Consider the following 6,558-nt stretch of genomic DNA (forward strand, 5'->3'; position numbering starts at 1 on the left):
GACCTCCCCTAAATACTTCAAAAAAAAATATAAGAAAGATGCTGACAGTGTCCAGGTTCTCGGGAAATGCTGTGATTGTTAGAGATACACTGTGATTTATTTTTAAGCTGCTGAGACGGTCAAATATTTTTGTGAAGAATTTTCACTTTCAAACAAAAGCAGTGTATCTTCTCATAAAAATAGCAAGGAGAAGGAGCTTTCTGAAGTTATTTCTTTCACAGTGCTGAAATATTTATAGCTTCTAGGATAATTCAGACAATTCTTGTGCTTTCAATCTTTATTTCTTTAGTAACAAATGTCAAGAAATCTAATTTTCATCTATGTGTATCTTATTTCTAATTGATGAAAAGACAGGAAAAGGATGATTCTTGAAATTTTAGATTTAAACTAAGATTAGAAGACTTTGTAAACCTTTTCCACGAAGCACAGTTTTACTACTTGATCCCTTCCAAGAGATCTCAAGTGCCTTTGTCTCTTAAGGCCCTTAAAGCCCTATGAGAGAGAGAGCAAGAGAGCAAAACTGTTCTAGGTCAGCCACATTAACCCATTCCCTTGTGGAGTCTTGTGTAAGAAAACACTGCTCAAAGAGGGAAAGAAACAGGGAGTGCTTATGATGTTTTGTTTACCTCAGGAAGGAGTATTTCAGGAAGGGAAGACTATTTGATTCCAGTAGAGTCCAGAGAGAAAAGGGGTTACAAGGACTGAGAAACAATATCCAGATAGTATATTTGCAGGTAGATGAAACAAGAAGTTGATGATAAGGGATGCTATGATTCCAGAAAGTCTCACCAGTGGTGGAATATAGTAAATGCGGAGTTCCTTCTCTCTCCTTATCCCTGAAAGTGGCGATCAGACAGTGATCAGAATAACTGGGACAGAATAACACAGTTATGGACAGTGCATGGCCAGTAGATTTACAAAAAATTTGTCCTCTTCTTGGTAGATGGAAAGGACTTACGATTCCTGCCATAAAGATGTTCTCAGTCTTATTCAGAAAAGTCATAGATAAAATACTGCTGTTAATTAATTGTAATTGGGAAAAAGTGAAAGGATAATTAGTTCTCCAAGCATACTTAGAGGGTGAAGCCAGAGCAAGATGCTGGAGCTACCTGGGGCAAGAAGCTATAATTTATTCTGAAGCTTCCCCAGCCATTATTTTACTGGGGCTGAAGTGTTACAGACCAAGGTAGAATGTATGGATTGCTTTGGCTAGAATATATAACTGATAGATGGGAATTTGGGCTTTATCTCAGCAGTACTCTGTTGACAGTATAGCTACAACAGCCTACAGAACTGGAGTTTTGATTTAACTACCAAATTTGATGATTATGATATTTTTTTTAGTTAGCTATCTGGTTTTGGTCATGGAATTACCAGATTTCTCTGGTTTAAGTCTTATAAGGCTTTTAGGCACTGATAAGCAAATATAGATGAAGAACTTACACTGTGACTATTTTTCCTTCCTGGAGATCTTCAAACACGGACTGGACATGGTCCTGGGCAACCAGCTTTAGATGGCCCTGCTTGAGCAGAGGGCTGGACCAGATGGTCTCCAGAGGTCCCTTTCAACCTCAGCCTTTCTGTGGCCGTGTCCAAAACGTCATGTGGTAAGGACCAACTATGGTGTCAATGCAGCAAAAATAGATGTGCCCAGAGAGTGCAGGCAGCTGAATATTGCCATGATAATTAAAAAGATTTGTACATCCTCTGGAAACTTAGATGGTACTGTAGTTAACTATGGTGAGTATAAATTAGAGATTTTGAATGACTCAAAATGTTGCAGAAGAAGTAATAACAGAAAAAGGTACTCTTTTGACAGGAGGAGGTCTGTGAATTGCAACGTTTTTATGGTATTTCTTTGTTTGTTTTTTGTTGTTGTTTTTGTCTACGTGTGTCTGTATGTGTGCTTATTTGTCTATTTGTTTTGAAGCTTAAAAAGTACCAATATAGGTAATTGGTTTGATTTCTTGTAAATCTCAATAAAGCTGCACATTCTGTTGAGGTTATACTCATTATTTCAGTGGACTGAAATATATAGTATAGTTTGTTTCCAGAGCTCTCATCCCTTTGTCAAAACAGCGTGAATAGATTTCATAACTTGCATGATGTTTGAACAATTCACATGTCTATACTCATGTCAGAAAAGACTGTGTAGCAAAAAGCAGCGTTGGTTTGTATGACATATTATTTTAGTGACTGTCCCTATCAAAAGGCATTTGGGATCAGATTAATGATTGCATTTGGTGACTGGCTGACTACAACTTAATAAAACTGGAACTAATAGAAATAATGCTTATTCAGTTTGTCTTTTTAGGAGTGTGGCCTTATGCCACTTGAACAATGTCAAATCCCCGAAGCCTGAGGTTTTTTAAAATGGTGATGGACAGGAGAGGTGAAAATTATAATTGTACGTTGGGTTTGCTGCCAATAGAGCAAGAGAGTTTCTGAAAACAAGTTTTTAAAATTAGTCTTCTGTTGTTGTTGTTGGAAAGCTATGAAGAACCATTCATTAAAGGCAACAAAAAGTAAAAATTTCCTATGCTAATTGAAATCTTTCTCAATTTCATTTTTGGCTGATTTTCATCATGTTCTGCTTTTTTAGAACAGAATCTTCTTATCAGGTTTGCAATTTTTATTATCTAATAAATCTATAACTTAATTATATTTGATATAGCATTGCCAAATATGCAGAAATCATGAGTAAAACTTCCTGAATTCATTTTTATTTTGCTTTTTTTTTTTTTTTTTTAATAAATTTTTTGGCTTTTACCATTTAAAGTTTTAGGAACAGTTTTAGTTTTAGTTTTTTCTGCTTAGTTATCAGGACTGGGAACACTGGAAACATGATATTTTTAATGAAAGTTAATAGCCTCTTAGTTAGCATAAATCTAGGTACTGGGTCTTTAAGAAAAGCATCAAATATCATGAGACTAACAATAAAATTGCAAGAGCTGGCAATATTGTTATCTGAAAATGAGTTAAGATTTTGTATTCTGCCAGAACAATAGTCATTTGTCTCCAATTTATCAGTAGCCTTTTAACTTTTACAGTTATGTCAGAGGTGTGGAAACATTTATTTTTATTTCTTACCTACAATTTACTTGTCTCTCTCTTAACGATGTTGTCTGGGTCTTCAGGCAAAGTATTACACATCAACTTGTCATTAAGTCACAGTTTTGAAATAGGACTCTTTATCAGTGTACCCACTGATAATTAAAGAATTAAAGAAAAATGCCAGTCCTCCTTTCCAAAGATTTTTTTTCCTTCTACTTGTTCTTTCCCCCTTTCTCTCTTTCTTTTTAGTTTTTCTGCTGCTCACTCACCTTCCACAGTCATTAATGTCCAACAGTTTTGAAAACAGAAAGAAAAATGACAGGAAAATATGTTTAAATGCCAGCCCAAGTGAAAAGAAAGTTGTTGATATTCTTCCTTATATATCCAGGACAAATTTGTACTCTGCTAAGCTTGTTTTATACAGGGTATATGAAGATATCAACATTAGTCAAGAATGTTTCTCTTCCCATGCTGGTAACTGTCAAAATGTAAGAAATATAGACCCAGGGTTTCAGATTTGTAATATTTTTGTATGCACTACCGAAGTGCACCTCACAAAACACTGCTATTACTAGGTAAGCATCTGTATGCTTAAAGACCAAAGATTATGTGTTTCACAAGAGATTAAATGCAGAACTGATTAGTTAGAGCAGAATACAAGCACAGCGGTTCCTTTCACATTTTCCTGGTTATTTCCTCCCCTGCCATGATAATTTTCAATTGTTCAGATCACAAATTATTTGAGTCAGGTGCCAATGATTTTATATATAGGTATATATTTTATTTTATATTATTTTATTCATATACACTTCTGTGTCAGACGCCATTTTGTCTGACTGCCCCTCTGCTGCCATCTGTCACGTGACAACAACATGTAACAGGATGTTTATTGGTGGGAAGATTCAACCTCTGCTGCCATACCAACAGGGTTCTCCTCTGACTTTGTAGGCAACTTGAACAAATAGGAGGCATTAATTTTGGAGCATCCCTCATATAACATATTTATACAATATCATATAATATGTAATATGGGTGAACTATATGCATATTTTAAAAATTTTTATGTATTTGAGAAGTGTCTTTGCATGCTAAGAAATCAACAACTACTACCCACAACTTTTCCATTTCTGTCATTTCTGTTCCTTCAGGATTTTTTGCATTATATTTTATATCATGTAATAAATTTTTATCCAAAGCATAATGTAAGTATTTAAAGGATCATAACAGTGAATACCTCTTAAAACCAATTAAATAGAATGATATGCAAATTCACAACAAATATTTTCCATTAAACATGAAAACAGGAAGGAGCCCTGAGAATATAAGGATGAGCAAAAGGGAGGTTCTGAGGTGAAATCTGCAATGCCATAATTGGATCCAGAATCCTCTTTTGTTTTTTGTTTTGTTTTGTTCTTTCAGTACGCTACCTTGGGAAATGATGTCTAACTCTTTTAAGCATCACCTTCACCTTCTGTCACAGACTTTGGAGATCTGCCATCCATGTAGAGGAAACCCTTGTGGATAGCTCAGATCAGCTATCCAATCTCGTAAATCTGTGTAGGGCATATAGCTAAAATTGTACTTTCCATCATATGCTCTCTTATAGGTTAAAATATATCTCAGTTACTTGATCTACCACATAAGATCTGTTTGCATGGTAAGCCATTGCTGGAGAAAGACAAAACGGAAAGCATCCTCAAAAGGAGGTGATAACTGGAAGCAGGGCTCTCTATGCCTAACATAAAGAGAAAATTTCCTTACTGTCATTTGAAGGCAGTGGTGGTTCATCTGCCAAGGCCTGCTACCAGAACAACTGGATGTTAATGGCAGTCCTCCTATAAGAGAAAATAATTAATGAAAAATTTATGAGCTGGATTGTAGAAGTTGCTGCTGGATACTCCCCAGATACATTAAATTAATAAAGCTGAAGTCTAATTAAGCCATATCTTTCTATTTTCTTGCATGACTGGGACAATGATGCGAACTCAGCAGAACAGAGGAAGGGAAAGTTAGTTTGAAAGGATGAAGTTTGAAAAGAAAAAGCATGAATATATTAACAGGCAAATGTAAATAAGGAAGCCACAGAAAATGCAAGCAGAGATTCTTACTAAGTTAAATTTTGTAGAAATTTCAAAATTGTACAGAAAAAAAAACAAAAACAAAAACAAAAAAACACCAACATTTTGGCAATGAGGAAAGAGAAATCAATTTGTCCTGTGAGGAATCTTGATGTTGAAGTGAGTGCATTTGGGAAGAAGGTAAATAATACATGACTGAATTTTAGGTGTGAGACAACAGAATGAAAAAAGTCTTCCTTCTACTATTTGAACTTTAAAACATCAGCCTCTAGACACTGCTGTATGTTTAGAATTTACTTTCCTATTATCACAAAAAAGATAAAATATTAGAGAAATAAAACATACATGGCCTTAGGTTTACAGAATTTGTTGTTCTTGGATACTTATTATTTTGTTAAAGCTCAAAAGAGAGTTGACTGGAAACTTTCATCACACTGGAATTTTGTCTTTGAGATCTCAATGCTTTTCAGCTATCCTGAATATCAGTACTGTAGATATTGTATTTATTTATTTATGTATTTATAAGGGTGTGAAGCCCTTTTAAAATTTCAAATATAATTTCATATTTTTAAAATCATAGAATCGTAGAATTGCTCAGGTTGGAAAAGACCTCAAAGACCATCAAGTCCAACCGCAACTTAACCATACTACCCTAACAACCCTCTGCTAAATCATGTCTCTGAGCACCACAGCCAAATGGTTTTTAAACACTTACAAGGATGGTGACTCAACCACCTCCCTGGCGAGCCTACTCCAATGCTTAACAACCCTTTCTGTAAAGAAGTGTTTCCCGATATCCAGCCTAAACTTACCCTGGCACAACTTTAGGCCATTTCCCCTTGTCCTGTCAACTTTGTTAAAATGTTAACTTTTAACAGTTTTTAATAATTCAGATATTCAGAAACACCTTACTGAGATAAAAGAATATCAGATCATTCAAAGAGTAAATCTTTATTAGTACTACATTGTAATCTTGAATGCATTAGTTGATTCTTTTCTTCACAAGAAATAATTGTTATTTTAACAATTTGGAATGAATCTTGAAGGTTCTTTATGCTTTTGCTGTGCTGTTCCTATGAAAAAAGGAGAGCATTTGTTTAAACAGGAGAGCTGAACTTCCCTTGTAGAGTAATTCTTGATCACAGGAAACTAACGCACTTGGAATTCTATTTGTCTTGAATCTGGAGCTTTCTCTGAAAGGGAAGTAACAAGATTTGAAAGATTTGAGTTGACTATGAAAAAATGATAAGAAAGTTTATATTCTCCTCTATAGTTGAAAAGTTTAAAGTTTATCCTCTTAGGTACAAACTTAATCCTCTTTCGTGAACAGAGTGATGAACGTCTAAGTTAAGGATCCCAGGCTAGTAATAAATGTCATCACCAAGCAGTAACAAATGGATCTAAGAGTAACTTTTTTAGTCTTTTT

Source organism: Centrocercus urophasianus, unplaced genomic scaffold (genome assembly GCF_019232065.1).
Source record: "Centrocercus urophasianus isolate 14NV4802_14NV808 unplaced genomic scaffold, USGS_Curo_1.0 seq_9, whole genome shotgun sequence".
Taxonomy (NCBI): domain Eukaryota; kingdom Metazoa; phylum Chordata; class Aves; order Galliformes; family Phasianidae; genus Centrocercus; species Centrocercus urophasianus.